The sequence below is a fragment of the Pelophylax lessonae genome (genome assembly GCF_965119305.1).
Source record: "Pelophylax lessonae genome assembly, chromosome: 1".
In the NCBI taxonomy this organism is placed as follows: Eukaryota; Metazoa; Chordata; class Amphibia; order Anura; family Ranidae; genus Pelophylax; species Pelophylax lessonae.
This window is the reverse complement of record NC_138768.1, coordinates 233,378,703-233,398,556: the sequence shown is the minus strand read 5'-3', so window position 1 is coordinate 233,398,556 and position 19,854 is coordinate 233,378,703. Positions and strand designations below refer to the sequence as shown.

At 42.0% G+C, this 19,854-nt stretch overlaps 1 protein-coding gene across 10 annotated transcripts in view; it reads right to left on the bottom strand.

Annotated features, from left to right (window-relative positions):
* PITPNM2 (phosphatidylinositol transfer protein membrane associated 2) overlaps positions 1-19,854 on the bottom strand; it is a 428,296-nt gene that overhangs the window by 268,737 nt on the left and 139,705 nt on the right. The gene's annotated exons all lie outside the window — the stretch shown is intronic.

Sequence of the window (19,854 nt, the reverse complement as noted above, 5' to 3'; positions counted from 1 at the left end):
TATTTTTAAACTCCATATTTTTATATCCGCAAAGACAAGAGCTTATAAACATTTTTTTTTATTTGAGATCCTAGAATTTAGATTTAAGAGGACTCCTACTTACTAACAAAATACAGGAGTTTGGTATAATAAAAAAGGGGAAACTCCTTCACAACCTTACAACACTAAATAAAGAGACTCTGTCATCTTGCTCATTCAGGGCATTTTAACATAGAAACAGAGTAAAGTGACAGCAGAGGAAAGACCATTGATTTTTTAAAACCTATTCCACCTGACAACCTTATATTCCCCCCCTCACTTCTTCTCCCCATCTCAGTCACCAGAAAATACCCAGTAACGGAGAAATTATGTCACCCCCTAAGTATTGTGGCTGGCCATTAAGTTTGAGTTTTGCTTTATGAAATGCACATATTCCCCTCATACCAAAAGTCCTGGGCAGCCACAGAAGGAGGTACAATAGGGAGAGAACTGTGAAGGTGAGTAAAAGGTAGTCAGAGGTGCACTTTAAACCAGGGACTGACTGGCAACTTTCGACCCAGGGGGCAAGTACAAACCAGAGGCCCATGGTGCAGCGACTCAGTCCCCCTCCTACTCTCATTCTTCCTGGCCTCCTCCTGACCCCCATTCCAGGCTGAAGCCCTGCTCCAGGTACTTTCCTGGCCAACAGGGGGCAGTTGGATGGAGCTGGGACAGCTTGATCGGGGCTTGCCAGGGAAGGAGAGTCTCCAGTGGGGCATAGAACCAGCCTCTGCTCTGACAGTTTACACCATCCATGTTGGGGGGGTGCCTGTGCTCTGTCCTTGTCTTCCTGCCACACTCAGTAGATCAGCAGGGGGGACTTTTTACTTCTCTTCACCAGAAATCCTTTAGGCATGTCTGTGGCACAAGCAGTGCAGTCTTTTTATAGGGCATCAAAGCGGCCCGGGGGGCAATTTCCCCCCCCTTCCCCCTGGCCCAGTCCTCCCGTGCTTTAAACACACCTAGTCATTTTGTTCTGAATGGGCAAATCAATAACCTTGAGATTTGGTCTCTGCAGAAGAGAAGCACCAGAGTATTGGCTGATCCTTCAACTTAGAAAAACGCAAATCCCCAAAGGCCCAGTCTCATGTTTCTTGGTCACCCGAGCAGCTCAGAAATCCACTTTAAAGTAGACCTTTACTCAAAAAACACACTTTGCCCCCAATTGTATTACCCCCCTCCACAATGTAAAAAAGACACATTTTTTGTGTACTTGTCAAAAGTTTTCTTTTACATTTCCAACCCCTGCCTCCATTCTTGCTTCTTGGGATATTCCAGCAGATTAGCGCTGGATTTGCATGTCCATGAAGGTCAGGGCACTCACAGATATTAAAAAAAAAAAAAAGCATAAATAATCCAAGGCTTTATATACTGACATGTACAATTTGCCCTCATCAGCCAGGAAGCTGCGCATGGGACGTACTTGGACATTCCAACATGACAATGATCCAAAACACAAGGCCAAGTCAACCTGTCATTGGCTACAGCAGAATAAAGTGAAGGTTCTGGAGTGGCCATCTCAGTCTCCTGACCTCAATATCATTGAGCCACTCAATCTCAAATGTGCAGCCCAAGAATTTACAGGAACTGGAGGCTTTTTGCCAGGAAGAATGGGCAGCTTTACCATCTGAGAATAAAAAGAGCCTCATCCACAAATACCACAAAAGACTTCAAGCTGTCATTGATGTTAAAGGGGGCAATACACGGTATTAGGAACTGGGGTATGTAAACTTTTGATCAGGGTCATCTGGGGGAGTTTCTGTTGTCATTATGATTTAAAAAGAGTAAACACAGCTGATTGATAATAAATGGCTTCAGCCAAACACTAACCACGAGTGAAAGAAAAGTTTTTGTGTTATCGTTATATTCTCTGAAAAATGGCCAAAAAAATCATAAATTCTGCCAGGGTATGTACAGCTGTAAATATATATTATCAAACATGACATATTCCGGCAACCACATACTTTAATCTTCCAAGTTCTGCTGTGAGCCGTATGCACAGACAGCAATTTAGTGGCTGATGGGTTTACCAGGGAAATGTAGGTGCATATTCAGGACTTGCATAAATCATAGCAGGTACCATATAGTAAACAGTTTATACAAATGCATACTGTATCTTTGGCTGATTCTGGATTTCTTTAAGTAGTGATCATTTAAATAAGATTATTTCTGCCTAGCCTCATGGCCATCAACCTATTTAGCCAGTATGATTTCCATGGACGTCTACTAGAGTTCCCCTGAAATAAAACCACCTCAGAGGGGAGCCTGCACACTGTTCTCCTGAATAACTGGATGGTGGGATCTTCTGACCGCCATCTTAGGTTTATTGTTATTTTTATCATCAGCTGTGGGAAACCAGTTGAAAATTGTAAAGTTCCATGTAAGGCATGGCTGCAGCTCAGAAAGAGTTTATTTTGGCCAAAATTTTCCTTTAAAGGCAGATAAAATCAAAAACAGTTTTTGGAACTGCTAAAATGTAATTCCAGTCTGTAAAAGTGGCAAATGCTGCAGGAAGGAAGAATGTTTATTGGTAAATTCTCCTAATTCAAATTTTATTTTATTGCTAAGGTATTTATGGGGTAACTATCAAAATAATGAAGTATTATTTAATTACAGTAATATATCTCTGATGTACCAAAACTTTTATAAGAAAACAAAAAGAAGGTGTGTATAAAAAAATGTTTAAAGGTGAAAACCATTGGGGCAACAACTATCACAAGCAGCGGTACATGTAACACATCTATGCTTGGAAGCATTAACCACTTAAGCCCCGGAAGATTTTACCCCCTTCCTGACCAGGGGGTATTTTGCGATTCGGCACTGCGTGACTTTAACGGACAATTGCGCGGTCGAGCGACGCTGTACCTAAACGAATTTGACGTCCTTTTTTTTCCGCACAAACAGAGCTTTCTTTTGGTGGTATTTGATCACCTGTGCGATTTTTTGATCATGCGCTATAAACAAAAAAAGAGCGTCAATTTTGCAAAAATAACAATATTTTTCACATTTTTTTATATGAAATTAAATAAAAAATTTAAAAATCAAAATTTTTTAACATTTTCGGCCAATTTGTTTTCTGCTACATATGTTTGGTAAAAAAAAATTGCAAAAAGCATATTTTGATTGGTTTGCGCAAAAGTTATTGCGTTTACTAACAAAGGGAAAGATTTTTGTAATTTTTGTTGTTTTTTTTTTTAACGCGTAATGGCGGCGATCTGCGATTTTTTTTGCGGGACTGCGACATTGGGGCGGACAGATCGGACCCTTGACTGACATTTTTGACACTTTTGGGGTTACCAGTGACATTACTACAGTAATCAGTGCTATACATATGCACTGCTACTGTAAAATGACACTGGTAGTGAAGGGGTTAACTTTTTTTGAGAGGGAGGGGCTGTGTTTGTCCCTAGGGGCGTGATTCTAACTGTGATTGGCTGTGGCTTGAGGTATAGAAACAATGATCAAGGGTCCTACATAGTAGAACCGTATGATCACTGTTCCTACACAGGGGAGAATGACAGGCGGCTTGTTTACACTAGCCGCCTGCCTTTCTCCCGCTGTCACGGACGATCGTGAGTGAGCGGCGGACATCAGGTTCGCCGCTCACACGCGCGGGGGGGTCTGTGACCGCACGGGAGCGCGTCTCCGGCGGCGCGCGCTCGCTCCCCAGAGCCTCACAGGCTAGTGACATACCGGTACGTCACTTTGCCTGTGAGGGGCTGACCGCCGCAGTATATGTACTTGCGGCGGTCGGCAAGTGGTTAAAATAGCTTAATGCTTTCAGTTCCAGGATTTATGACCCCTTTGCCACAGTCTATTATGATTTTCATCTTTTGCCAAAAGACTCCCATCTGCCATATGTTTGTACCTCTAGGACAGAGGTCTCCAAACTGCAGTCCAGGGGGCAGATGTGGCCATTCGCTTGCCTTTATATGGCCCTTGGAGCACTTATTCGCCTACAGATGCAAGACACTGTTCTCCTATTGCCACCAACAATAGAGCTTAATTCCTGTTACTGACATCAACATTGTGGCACTATTCCTCCCACTGACACCAACGATGGTGCACCATTCAGCCCTAATGTCAAAGATACATTGTTTACTCCCACTGATGCCAGAACAATTTCTACTCCCAATAGCCACAGTCCGCATCCCCTCAAATCCAAAAGACAGTAAACTGGCCCTTTGCTTAAAAGGTTTGGAGACCCCTGCTCTAGGACCTTCGAAAGACCAGTGTCTCTACTACTTTTATGTGACCAACCAAACATCAATTAATAAAGGAAGGCTGAACTACAAGCAACTAACCAAAAGCACTACTGAAACACTTATATGGGAACTATACTACTTGCCAAAGAATTGGTCATTTTGTTCAGTGTTGTAAGGCAGACAGGTCAGTGACTTCATTGTTCTTCACAAGTGAACGTACCCCAGACAGCTGAATGGACAATAATGGCACTGCTCTATCCTTGTGCAGAATCTTTACTGTCAGCATATGTGCACTGCTGCAAAAAAACAACTAAAAAATAAGCCTCAAGGTTCATAATTCTGCATGCCCTACCTGCACAATACTTCAGTTTACATCAATGCACTGCTACAATGCATGAATCCACTCCACTGTTGATATCTGGTGAATAATTTCTGCTTGTAAAGCATTACAGCTATTCTTAAACAGACTCACTTCAGGCTCCAAGCCTTCTCTAACAATGGGCAATTTGTGGTCCCTGCAAGAATTCATGTTAAGCCGGCCATCTTTGTGTGGATGGAGAAATCTTTCTTTTATTTAAAAAACACTGCCCATCTATGGCTAGCTTAAGTTTTCAATTCAATACCTGTGTCTGTGCAGACCCTTTGATCATAGGCCCAAGTTGAACATGGAGCTTCAACTTCTGCTCAACTTGATGCTAAACACCCGCCATCAGAATACAACGTGTTCGAATGGAAATTTTCGGGGGCAAGGCGGTTGAACAGAAGTCATTTGGTAGATCAACTTCTGTTCAACCACAGTGATCATACATGGATTGAAATTTGGGCGGTCTCTACTGATGTAAGCCATGGGGCACCAAAGGAACCAATCTATAGACTTGAAAAAGGTACTCAAAGCCAAGTGAAGTTAACAATACTGCTGTTACTACATGGATGTGCACCAAAGTCAATATGCTTATACTTGAGTACTTGAAGGAAGTCCTGCCTGGGACCTACCAAAAGTGATATGACAAAATAAAGCCCACATTGTTGGTTTGTGTTGTTACTCTCAACAGCTCGCTCTTTTCACCATCTTCACCATATTATGTATGCATCCAGCATTTGTGTATATTTTGCTTCAGAGAACTGGATTTACTACTGTATTACAGCTTCCAGTGAGCTAAGCAGGCTAATGTAGTGCAGAGTACCATGACTATATGTAAGAAATAGTAACCACAGAACCCAATCAAATTTTTCCATTTTCTGATAGGGCTGCATGAAACAAATATTTGACAGGTTCTTTAAGGTTGAGGCAATTAGCACACAGGAACAGTATTATACATTGTGTGGATTCTACCCTAGAGCTACTAGTAACTGGGAAAAATAGCCCTATGGTTTTTTAGCTCCCTAAAATCTATACATGGACCACTGCTTAAGATTTGGTTGCTATAGAGATTTGGTAACACTGTACTAGTACTGTTATACTAAATATAAAATCACTAGGGAGCAAAGGTCTGATGTGCTTTTTTGCTCAGCGTCCCAGCATAAAAATCACATGCTGTCAATTAACCCTTGCTTGGCAGAGTGGTATACTGCCTTGGAGAATGACATGATCATTTTATCCTAATGTAAGAGGCAGATATGTGACAAAGGTAGTGACTGATATAGAGCAGCACTATATCATCTAGGATATCTTGAATCCACTACTCCATACATGGCCTCTACCTTTTCCGCTTGACCAGTTCAGGTCAAACAATCCTCATTTAAAACAAATATGAACGTCAATGGAAAGTAATTAGAGAAAGGTGATGGCAAAGCCCACTCAATAGCAAGACAGTACCTGAATTAAATATTTACTGACCGCAACACCAAAACAGTAAAGCATTTTATTTATGCCATATGTATAGGATAATTACACATTTTAGAGAAAACATATATAACATAACTGACACCTCCAGATCATTTAAAATGGACAGAAGTTTGCTTATTGTACATTTCCATGTGTAAGGCTGGGTTCACACAGGTCCGGTGCGAATTTAACCTCCGTTTTCACTGCAAATTTCCTAAGCAACTGTTCAGCCACCCAGCTGCAATTTTATATTTGATTCAGATGCTAATTTTTGAAACGGGTGGCCACTGCCATCTTTAACATTAGCTGGTTGTTAGGGAGCAGTACAGGAAGCCGGCCGCTGCATACTTAACAACAGATGACTCAACAGCTGTCAGCAGGGTTCCCCGCTGACAGCTGAATATAAAAAAAAACATGCCGGAAATTAAAGAGTAGTGAAAAGAAAATGGCGTGGGGTTCCCCCCGCCCCCATCCATACCACGCCCTTTTGGGTCCGGCACAGGTTTTAAGGGAAACCAAGCCCCCCCCCCCCCCCACTCCATACCAGACCCTTAGGTCTGGTATCGTTTTTTAGGGGAAACCCCACACCAACATAAAAAATGGCGTGGCCCCCCCCCCCCCCCCCAAAATCCATACCAGACCCTTATCCAAGCATGCAGGAAAGGGGAGGACAAGTGAGCATCCCCTCCTGAATCATACCAGACCACATGCCCTCAACATAAGGGGGGGTGCAACCCAATATTGAACCCTACAGTCTAAGACTGGGATGCCATTAAAGTTCATGTGGCTGTAAAGGCAGGCATCACTACTACGAATACTTCTGTGTATATCAGACTTACTGGCAGAAGCAACAGAAGAAAAAAAGCCTAAAAAAGAAAAGTAAAGCAGCTACAACATCTAAGAACTGGTACACTGCAATGATACATTTTTGTTTTTGTGTTTAATACTGCTTTAATGTAAACTGGCTACAAACCTAGGCAACCATATGAGAAAAATACATAGACAAGTAAACTGCATGGCCAAATATTGTGTAGATCCATAGGTATAGGCTTGTCCCCACCTCTACCACTTCTACTAGTCAGGGAGGACAAATATAAAAAGGAATAATGTGGCGGCTTAGAAAAGAAAGGGGCTAGGATTGATCGACAGGAAAAAAACATAACGTTTTAGCTGCTTGTAGTCCTGGGTATGTTTATGTACAGTTTTCAGAAAAGGTCACCTCTGCCTAGGCATTTTTCCTTAAAATGTTCAGTTTAAAGCTGAGCTCTGGGCTTTGCTTCCATCGCTTCCACCAACAAATCTCTGGCATACAAGAATAAAAAAAGAAAAAACACACACACGATCTACGGTAAATGCCCTTTTAACTCACCTAGGGTGTTGTCTGGAAGTGACCTTTAAATTGCCCTAGATTTTGACAGGTTTTCTTTATTTCCACAGAAATATCTATAAAATCTTATGTCTAATTTCGATCATGAAAGCTAGCACCTGATTGATTGCTATGGACAACAGCTCCAACTTTCATAAGTCATTGTTAACCCATACACTTTCTCTATTCTTTCAGTCTGGGAGCTAATAATAAAGCATTACCTACTGCAGTGCCTGTAATAAATAGCACATGCCTAACAATAGGTCATTTGTATAGAAAAGGCAATGCAAACAAATGAATAACAACAGAACTGTGCCTTGCAAAACACAAGAATGGTCAGAGATGTCTTCCAGGTAAACCAAGGAAACCACATTCCAGTTTGACCTGGTTTTATGAGCACATAAGCATCAAACAATTGCCATGTGTAAAACAATAAAATGCTGGTTTTCACCTTACTTTATCCCTTGTTGTAGCTGATCTCACGCAGCCTATTTCAAGCCACTTCCTATCTACATGCACGTACTCCAGTGATGGCACTTCTCATGGTGGCTTTCGTAACGGTGACCATACATGGATATTTTAGAGTCATTCTCAAACATGAAACTACTAAAAAGCAAGCAGTTGCTTTGTGCTTATTTGAGAATATATGACAAAAGGGTAAAAGAATGCAGTCAATGACAACCAGACTACAGATTACAGCAAATTGGTGAGGGCAGACTAATGAAATTAGATTTCCGATTATCATGGGCTAAGGAACTAACCTGTCATTTACGTTGTTTATTAAAATCACTTCAGTTCTGTGGGTTATAGTCTTGTATAAATCTACAATTTAGCTTATTTTAGCCAAAAAATCCCGGTATAAATAAAGTGATTCTATACCCTCCTAGAAAAACAAAATGAATGAATGTAGTTATATACCTTGTGTCACCATTGCTTCCTAATTCCAGTGTTGTGCAGTTTTTACAGCATTACCAACCTATGAAACCTTCCGCTGTTGAGCTTACGTCTAAAGGGTGTCACCTTGGTCTCTCTAGTGACACCCTGATGTGAGTGCCCACTGCCATACACATGCACTATAGGGGGCCCTGCCTATCAGTGCTCTGGCAATGTTTGCGGCCAACAATGTGCCGTCTGGACAGCACACGCGCAGTAGTGGCTTGACTTTTTTAAATCTAGCGCGGTGCCAGACAGCACATGGGCAGTGGTTTACTTAGCTTGCAAAAGCATGTGTCAGCCAGCCAGAACCATGGGCCACTACTGTGCACGTGGGCTGGACACATGGCCAATGGCTCTATTAGGGTGCACTCCCAATTTGGGGGGAAAGAGTTGGGAGAGGGAGGCATAAAAAAAAAAAAACGTAAACTTATTGGGTTGAGCTTAAAGTAGAACTATAGGCAAAACTTTTTTTTTTTTTTTTTTCATTTTGGATAAAGTAAGGGAGGGTTATAAGCCCTGTTAGATTTTTTTTTTTTCCGCCACCTGTGTCCCATTGCAGAGGTTCCCCTTCACTTCCTGTCCAATAGCCAAACAAGTGAGAGGAAATCTCTTCAAATCAAAGGAATCCCTTGGGACCCCCAGAACCAGTGTCGTCATTGGAAGATAACCCCACCATTACCATTCTGGAGACAACCCAAAATCTGGGATTTTATTTTACTATCACTTTCAATGACAATGGTAAACAGGGAAAATAGAGTGATTCTCCCCAATGAGGGCACAGACAGCAATAAAACCTGACAGGGGTTCTAATCACTCTCCACTTTATCCAAAACAAACAAAAAAAAGTTTTGCCTATCGTTATACTTTAATGTTCAGTTTAAAAGGATATTTCATCTTTATAAAAAAACCTACTTATGCAGGTAAGGGATGTTTGTAGATTAAGGGTCAGTTCACACCATAAAAACGCAGTCCGGATGCGTTCTAAATGCTTTTCTGCATGCGCGTTTTTGATGCGTTCCGGTGCGTTTTTTTTTTTTTCAACTTTTTTGATTGAAGGAGATAAGGCTTGTGGTACAATCAAACAGGGCACTCAACAGGGGCACCAAAAAGGAAAAAAAAAAAACATAATTCGGTACATCATATTACAGTGCATTTAAAAACATTCATTATGCAGCATTACATCACATTATAGGGTCAAAGAGCCTGTCGAGGTACAAAAGACAAATATCGGGAAAGAGACAGGAAGATAATCAATACCCTAAGTGAGGACAATATCGGGAAAGAGACACGAAGATAATCAATACCCTCAGTGAGGACTCCAGTGCGTTTTTGACGCGTTTTGGTATGTTTTTGATGCAGTACAGTGCATTCCCCCCCCCTTTTTTTCTTAACCTTAAATAAGGACATGTGCGTTCCAGTGCATTTTTTGGTGCATTTAGGTGCATTCCAGTGCATTTTACAGCGTTCCAGTACAGTCCAGTGCAGGAAAGATGCAGCATGTTCTACTTTTTTTTTCTGGAACTGGAACGCACTTGAAATGCAAGCGCTAGTGTGAACTATGCCATTAAAACCCATATATCCTACTTTCCCTGCATTTTTGATGAAGAAAAAAAATGGACTGCATGTGGTGTGAACTGGACCTTAACCACTTGCCGACCGATCACGTTGACCGTACTGCGGCAAAGTGGTTAGTTATCGTCCAGCGATGTAGTACTACGTCGCTGGACTCCTCCCCCTGTAGGCGGCGCTCGCGCGCCACTGGACCTTAACCACTTGCCGACCGGTCACGTTGACCGTACTGCGGCAAAGTGGTTCGTTATCGTCCAGCGATAACTACGTCGCTGGACTCCTCCCCCTGTAGGCGGCGCTCGCTGTTTTCAGTCACAGCGGGAGTCGGGCCAGGGGAGGAGCGGGGGCGATCGCCGCTGTTCTTCCCCGATCGTCGGGGAATCTAGTTTGGAGATCCGCCCGCCTGTGTAAACAGAGCGGGCGGATCTCCATAGTGACAGGGAGTGACAGATTGCAGTGTTCAGCATAGCTGAACATGCGATCTGTCCCTGACTCACTCAGTGACCTCCCCCCACACACGTTAGTAAGCACCAGGCATACATTAACCCCTCCCTCTCCAATAAAATTAACCCCTTCCCTGCCAGTGTAATTTTTACAGTAACAGTGCATATATGTAGCACTGATTACTGCAGTAATGTCACTGGTACCCCCAAAAGTGTCAAAAATGTCAGTCAAGGGTCCGATCTGTCCGCCGCAATGTCGCAGTCCCGCAAAAAAAAAAAATTGCAGATCACCGCCATTACTCGTTAAAAAAAAAAAAAAACACCAAAAATGACAGAAATCTTTCCCTTAGTTAGTAAACAAAATAAACGCTCTTTTTTTGTTTATATCGCAAAAAGTAAAAATCGCACAGGTGATCAAATACCACCAAAAGAAAGCTCTGTTTGTGGGAAAAAAAGGACGTAAATTTCGTTTGGGTACGGCGTTGCAAGACCGCGCAATTGTCAGTTAAAGTCGCACAGCGCCGAATCGCAAAAAGTGACCTGGACGTAAGACAGCAAAATCCTCCGGTGGTAAAGTGGTTAAACAAACTGTTCAGCTCTGACTAAAGATGAACAATACCCTCGCTATATGTTTAGGTCATTTACATACCTTATGAAGCCTGACTGGAATACTCCCAGGACGTCCACCATCACAGGAATGAGCTTTTTCTCTGAATCAAACCCCCCTCAGATACTATTTCTCTCCCCTAATGCAGTAGCTCTGAGCTCAGCATTTGAGAGCTCACATGTGATGGTGGAGGTGAGCAATGAGACATTGGCCTCACTTACCAATGTCCTGGGAGTACTAATTCCAGTCAGGCTTCATAAGGTATGTAAATGGCCTACACCTATAGCAAGGGCATTATGCAAATTGTTTTCATCTACAGATACCCCTTATCTGCATAGGCAGTTTTGTGGTACAGGTGAACCATCCCTTTTCTTTCAAAGACAAATATTAGATCTGTTTTTGCGGAAATCCTTGGGAAGTATTGAAGCCAGAGTAGTATTCAGGTCCCCCGACCCCAAAACAAGCACACAAATTAAAAAGCCACAGCGACATGATTTTCTTACTTGTTCAAGGTCAGTGGTAGAAAGCTATTGAATCAACATAACAGCTAAGCAATTCATATTATCTGAAAAAACTACATCCATATTGTTTCAGCACAGGTTTTCTTTAGGTCCCGTTTACACTTGAGCGTTTTGTGGCTTGTATCTGAAAGCTCAAACACGTTTAACAAGCAAAAAAACGATTGCCTTCAATAGTCCTTGTTCCCATCTGAGCGTCCTCTTGCTTGTAGCAAAATGCCTGTCGCTCAAAAAAGTACACAAGCTACTCTTCAGGCAGAATTAAGTGTTTTTGTCCCCATAGACTTAAAAAATAAAAGGCCTGAAAAGCATGACAGAGCCACTCTGTGTGTGTCTATGGACGTACATGGGTGCCCCCTCAGCACACAGCTTGCTGAGGGGGCACTCAGGACAGAAGAACGGACAGCGCTGGCGAGAGACTCCAGAAGATGAACCTGTTTATACTTACCTATTCAAAAGTCGCTCCAGTCCAGTCACATGAGTCGCTTCCAGCACCAGTTTCAGTGTAGAGGAGGGACAGCTAACAATGGATGCCCCATAGTAAACCCAGGCTCTGCAGCCGCTGTTACTGCCTCTTCTCTACACAGAAGCCGACACTGAGACCTGATTATGTGACCGGACTGAAGCCGCTTCAGAATAGGTAGATATAGACATCTTTTCTGTTACGAGGTATAGGTAGATAGAATAGGTTGAGAATGGGAATGGAAGTAGATTTAGCTTTAGAATTTAAAGCGGTAGTATACTCCGCTTTTTAACTTTTACCTACAGGTAAGCCTATAATAAGGCTTAACTGTAGGTAAAATGAATATCTTCAAGACCATCAAGCAGGTCAAGTATGGATAACGTATGATGTGTGGGGACTTTAACTCACCGATAGACCCTACCGCAGACGTTAGCAGCCGCTGACACAAATGGCGCATGTGCTCTGAAGGTCCGGCGGACCTTCAGAGCTCCTTGCCGGAAAGTGAACTCCCACGTGCATGCGTAGGGGTGACGTCATCGTGGCTCCGGCCACTCATAGCGTCGGAGCTGCCGAAACCAGAAGAGGTGCAGAGGGAAGATGTCAGCTCCCTCAGTGGTGTCCGGACAAGCGTGCCGGGGGGTCGTTCTAAGGTACGTATTTCATAATGAGCTAGTATGTGATGCATACTAGCTCATTATGCCTTTGTCCTGCAAGTTTTTTTTTTTCTGAGGATACAACCGCTTTAAGTAGAATTCCACTTTAAAATAAAAGCTTGCATGCAAATACACTGCTTTGGAACGCAGGAGTCACAGATGCTGCAGACATTAGAGAACAGTGTGTAAGTCAATATTCCTGAGCCTGACGTGTTTCATGTGCAGCAATTAGGCAGGGTCTCTGTACTGTCATCTACAAGCTTCTGTCTCAGAAATCAATAACCATGCTGGAGACTTTACACTGCCCAGGACTTGCTTCATTGCCCATACTATTCTTATCCTAAAACAATGTGTCCACAATACCATGGGATCAATACCAAGTAAGGCCTGCATGATACCAAATACACAATCTTTCAGCCCAGGAACATGTTTTTCCAAATGCAACACTATTTTAACTATTTACCTATTTTATTATAGACTTGCTAAGGAAGCCACGTGGGTTAGTGTCATTACGCCTGGATGAGGAGACTGGTGATGTCAGTCCTGGACCCAGTGTTATTGGAACCTTACTTGTGAGCGCCGTGTTGGCACTTTTAAATGCTTTTTTATACACTAATAAAATGGGAGTAATTTACCTCAGGATGTGATTGTTAGAACATACTACAATATAAAGGGACGTTTTTTTCATATATGTATGGCGGAGTGTATGGAGATGCAGCCAGCTGAGGTGGGTACATACATCTAGGAGCCATACTTTGTGGATGAGACCAGATAATCATCATATGAGTGGAAGGATTGTTGTCCTAAAAGCTTGTTTGATCTGTAGTAATTTACAGATCCACTTGCAAGGTGAGCGAGCATTTTAGCATGGTGAAGCACCTGTCTGGCGGTAAAGCACGTAGTTTAAGCCCATGTTCACATTGGTCCGGTTTGAAATGCGATTTGACATGTCAAATCGCAGCCTATTGCCGGTAATTGCACTGCATTGTCTGAATCGGTGAGACGCCCACTTTGCGGCACCGCACCAATTCCCAAAAGTAGTTTCTGTACTACTTTTGGCGACTTCAGGGGGCACAAATGTCTTTGAAATTGCCCCTGAAGTCGGACTGAAATTCCGGCTTGAACTCGCACAATTTTAAAGTGGCCTCAGTGTAAACCTGGGCTAAAAGGGTGAAGAGCCCTCAACACTTGCACCTTTTTTCTTTATGTTTTTGGATATAAATTGTGGGCTATTTGGAAGCACATAGTTTTTTTTAAGGGTGAAGGGGCCTAAACACTGACATTTGTTATGTTTTTTAGTTTTTTCAGTTTGAACTGTAGCACATAGTTTATGAGGGAGTGCTACCTTCAATTTATTGCGTTTTTTCACATTTTGGAATATTTTTATGTCATTAAGTAAAATGAAGATAAAAAAAACCTTCTGACTTTACAACTCCTTTAATGAATACCAAACAAAAGCTCTATATGTCTCAAAAATGATCTAAAATTCAATCAGGTACACTATTGTATGAGCAAGTAATTGTCAGCCAAACTATCATAGCAATGAAAACTGAAAAACGGCCTGAAAAAGAAGGGGGTGTAACAATGCTGGTAATTAGGTAGTTAAGGGTTGAATGCCAAATTGGTAGAATGTAAAAACAAAAAACATACATACAAATATACATAGAACTATATTACCAAAAGTATCGGGACACCTCCCTTTACACGCACATGAACATTAATGGCATACCAGTCTTAGTCCTTAGGGTTCAATATTGAGTTGGCCCACCCTTTGCAGCTATAACAGCTTCAACTCTTCTGGGAAGGCTGCCCACAAGGTTTAGGAGTATGTCTATGGGAATGTTTGACCATTCTTCCAGAAGCCCATTTGTGAGGTCAGGCACTGATGTGAGAATGAGAAGGCCTGGCTCGCAGTTTCCACTCTAATTCATCCCAGAGGTGTTCTATCGGGTTGGAGTCAGGACTCTGTGCAGGCCAGTCAAGTTCTTCCACCCCAAACTCACTCATCCATGTCTTTATGGACCTTGCTTTGTGCACTGATGCGCAGTCATGTTGGAACAGGAAGGGGCCATCCCCAAACAGTTCCAACAAAGTTGGGAGCATTAAGTTGTCCAAAATGTCTTGGCATGCTAACCTCTTATAAGTTCCCTTCACTAGAACTAAGGGGCCAAGGCCAATCCCTGAAAAACAACCCCACACCATAATATCCTCTCCACCAAAGGATTTGTACCAGTGCAAAAGCAAGCTCCATAAAGACATGAATGAGCAAGTATGGGGTGGAGGAACTTGACTAGCCTACCCAGAGTCCTGACCTCAACCTGATAGAACACCTTTAGGATGAATTGACTGCAAGTCAGGATTTCTCATACACATCAGTGCCTGACCTTACAAATGCTCTTCTGGGAAAAATGGTCAAACATCCCCATAGACACACTCCTATACCTTGTGGGCAGTCTTCCCAGAAGAGTTGAAGCTGTTAAAGCTGCAAAGGGTGGGCCAACTCAATATTGAACCCTATGGACTAAGACTGGGATGCCCATTAAGTTCATGTGTGTGTAAAGGCAGGTGTCCCAATACTTTTGGTAATATAGTGTGTGTGTGTGTGTATATATATATATTTACTTCTTTTTTTTTCTCCCTTCTACAGACATTACATATTTTTTTTTATCTATTTCCTACTTCTTAGTCCCAAGATATCCCAAAGAGACACCTAGGAGAGGCAGATATAAGTCATGTACAGGTTGAACCCGGTGAGTAGTTGAAATACATATACAGTATATATATATATATATATATATATATATATATATATATATATATATATATAAAAATAAAAATCTCAACTAACCTTAGGCTCTGTTCACACCTGAGCGTATCGTTTTCAAGCGTTTGTTCGGCCGTTTTTCAGGTGGTTGGACCCAGGCATTGACATCTAACAAAAACACTTGTATTTTGCCAAAAAAGAAGCTCATGTACTTTTTTGAGCTTCAGGCGACAAAACGCTCATATGTGAACAGGGGCTATTGAAATGAATGGGATTTTTTGAGACTTCAGAGATGAGCATTTTATGAGCTGAAAAACACTCAGGTGTGAACAGGGCTTAAGGATAAAGACACACTGTTGTCCTACTCATAGAAATATATAAAAATCCCTTTTAGAATAGATTTCTCAATATTTATATGTCATTGTTCTGACTTTCCTGTGTAGTTTGTGCAATGCTAAGGAAAATGGTAGTGCCCCATACGTCAATAAAAATAACACATAATATAGAGAAGTGTAAACAGGAAAAAGGATGTGTTGTCTCTAGACCTTAATGATATGTCCACATTTAAACCACACTCTTTGATCGATGAGAAATGTGCTAATTGGTTAATTATCTGTAAATTAGAGTCATTTCAAAGCCGTTTGAATGAGTGCTATAAACACATAATAAATTATCAGTAAGTAACCCCATAAGTATTTCTAGCCTAATTTGTTCATCCTGACATTTCTCTGTAGGCCTGGTAAAATTTATAGCAATGTCAAAGATAAAGCAGTAGGAGCTGAAGCTTGAAATGAGGATGCTATTGGTTTTGGGGAAAGTTAGTAATAGATTTTTTTAAACATAACATTTTACTTTTTGCTGGCAGAGGTTGCTAAGCACCTTTACAATGTTCTGACACAGCTAAAGCGCACACGCAGGCAACAAGAAATGACAGTCACTAATCTACTAATACCATCCAGGAATCACTGCTGAAGTTAAAGTGTTCCTCATGCCTTCTAATGTACTGATTAGAACATTTTCATATGAACGTTCGTGCGAAAATCTGATGTAAGGTCATGTTGGAACTAGACATATGCCAGTTTTCGGTAATTCGATATATCGCGGTATTGCATAGCCACAGTATTGTTATTGTGGCATTTTTAAAATACCGAGTTTCTCTGCTCCTGGGTCTGACTTGTGAATTGATACATTTCAGTGAGCTGGATGACTCATTCACTCACATAGCTAAGCCTTTCAGCATTAAGTCTCCCAGTAAGGCTCCTTTCACACGGCCGCTCCCCTGACATCCGATTTTCCTCCTTTCAGTTCTGTTCCGTTTTTTGGAACGGAACAGAACCCCATTTTTCCATCCGTGTAAAAAATGGAAAGGAAGGAAAATCGGATGTCAGCGGTGTCATCCGCTGACATCCGCAGTGCCATATACTTACATTAGGTCCGCATATCATCCGCAAACGGATGGGATGATATGCGGGCACACGGAGCGGATGACAGAAATGTCATCCGCTCCGTGGAAAAAAAAAAAAAAAGTCCCGCAGCGGACCTTTCACACGGAGCGGCCGTGTGAAAGGAGCCTAACTATAAACAAAAATGAATACATTGTATCTTTTCCTTCCCTCTGCCAGGGAGAAAGGAAGTTTAACCTCTTAAAGACTGGACCTTTTTCTGACACTTGTTGCTTGCAAGTTAAAATCAGTTTTTTTTTTGCTAGAAAAGTACTTAGAACCCCCAAACATTTTATATATTTTTTTAGCAGAGACCCTACAGAAAAAAATGGCGATTGTTGTAATATTTTATGTCACACTGTATTTGCGCAGCAGTCTTTCAAACGCAATTAATAGACTTTAATGAATAAAAAAAAAAAAAAACGTAACAGTAAAGTTATCCCAATTTTTTTTTTGTTACACAGAGAATCGTGATCTTTATTCCAAGCTAAAAAATCGTGATTCTCATTTTGGCCAGAATCGTGCAGCTCTAATATATATATATATATATATATATACATACACACACATGCATAGCAGCCCACATTACATTATTATATAGCCATTAAGCAGTGTCTGGCCTACCTGGTGATGACTGGTCCTGGCGCTCTGATCCGATGGCCTGGTCTTTAAAGGGGCAAATCCTTGCGATCCAGAAGTGGTTAAACCTGCAGGAGGACCGGTGTTTTTATCTATTAATGACTTTACTATTGCTTTAGGCCTGGTTCACATGTATGCGGGTTGGTGGTTCACATGTATGCGGGTCGGCGGTTCACATGTATGCGGGTTGGCGGCCCACATTTGCACAGGCATAGCAGCCCATTGATTTGAACGGGCTGCTATGCCCTCATTTTCCGCAGAAAAAAGGTGCATGCAGCATTTTTTTAAAATTCAGTGGCCTTGAAATCCATCCTGCTTTTGCACCATGCGACTAACCTGCAGTTCCTGCTCTGGCAAGCTTTCTGCATTTTTTGTATACGTGGGCACGGCATTTAAAAATAGTTTGCGTGTGCAGCAACGGCAGGTAAGTCGCATGGTGCAAAAGAAGGATGGATTTCATGGCCACTGCATTTTTTTAAATTCTGCATGCACCTTTTTTCAGCTGAAAACGCAGGCATAGCAGCTCAAGCCCATTCACATCAATGGGCTGCTATGCCTGTGCAAATGTGGGCCCCCAACCCGCATACATGTAAACCAGGCCTAAAGCAATAGTAAAGTCATTAATAGATAAAAACACCGGTCCTCCTGCAGGTTTAACCAATTAATGACTTTACTATTGAGTTCTGACCTCAACCTGATTGAACACCTTTAGGATGAATTAGAGCAGAGACTGCGAGCCAGGCCTTCTCATCCAATATCTGTGCTTGACCTCACAAATACGCTTCTGGAAGAAAGGGCAAACATTCCCATAGACACACTCCTAAACCTTGTGGACAGCCTTCTCAGAATAGTTGAAGCTTTTATAGCCGCAAAGTGTGGGCCAACTCAATTTTGAACCCTATGGACTAAGACTGGGATGCTATTAAAGTTTGTGTGCGTGTAAAGGCAGGCGTCCCAATACTTTTGACAATATATTGTATTTACGCACACACACTGTGCAAAAGTCTTAAGCGGGTGTGAAAAAATTCAGTAAATTAGGAATACTTTCAGAAATAGAAGTATTTTTGGAGTTGTAAAGTCAGAAGGTTTTTTTAATCATAATGAATTCTATACATTAAGATAAAAAACCTTCTGTGTGCAGCAGCTTCCCCAGCACCCCCAATACTTACCTGAGCCCCATCATTGTCCAGCGATGTCCACTAGTCCCTACGGGATTCTCTCTCCCAATTGGCTGAGACATAGCTGCTGCACCATTGGCTCCCGCGGCTGTCATTTGAAGTAATTTAGTTAATCAGGAGAGAGAGGGGGAAGGGCCGAATAGCAGCTCCGCGTTTGAATGAACACACGGAGCTGCAGCTCGGCTCAGGTGCCCCCATAGCAAGCTGTTAGCTGTGGGGGCAATTGATAGGAGGGAGGGGCCAGGAGCAGCAATGAGGGACCCGAGAAGAGGAGGATTCGGGCCACTCTGTGCAAAACCAGCTGCACAGAGGAGGTAAGTATAAAAACGAGACAATCACTTTAATAGTTTATTTTTATCAATTAACAAAATGGAAAGTAAATTAACAGAAGAGAAATGTAAAACAAATCAATGTTTTGTGTGATAACCCTTTAGCTTCAAAACAGCAACAATTCTTCTAGGTACACTTGCACAGTTTTTGAAGGAACACTGGATGTAGATTGTGCTAAACATCTTGGAGAACTAACCACAAATCTTCTGTGGATGTAAGCTGCCTCATATCCTTCTGTCTCTTCATGTAATCCCAGACTCCATGATGTAGAGATCAGGGCTCTGTGGGGGCCAAACTATCACTTCCAGGACTCCTTGTTCTTCTTTACGCTGATGATGGTTTGGCTCCCACAGAGGTCTGATTTCAACATCATGGACTCTGTAGTATAGTAGAAGTAGATCTGTCTCCTTGTGCCGTTTTACATGTATTATACTAGATAATTAAGTCTTTGATATGGTGTGCTTGTGTAGTGGTCACCTTGCTACAGTTAGTAGGTTTACCGGTTTTCTTTCAAATAGAAAATAGCTTCTGCTACTTTAGTTAACCCTGTCTCTTCTAATCTGGGATTCAATAGATAGTTTTATCAAATCGCTCAATACCCAAAGTAGGCTAGAGCCAGATTAGGCATCCAACGGCCACTTCTGGTAGTCAGAAGTCGGGTTGCACGAAGCTACTAGGGACTAAGCCGCAGAGTAGGTAGGCTGACTCCAAGCTCCAGTGCCACACCTTCTGCTGGTAGAAAAACTGCATTCGGGGCTCGTTGGACAACAGTTGGATGTATGTACTATTATTATTCTTTTCTTATATGAAGCTTGTATTCTTTTCATACTGTTTGGCATCTATATACTTATGGTTAATGTGGTATTATTATTATTGTTATACAGGATTTATATAGCAC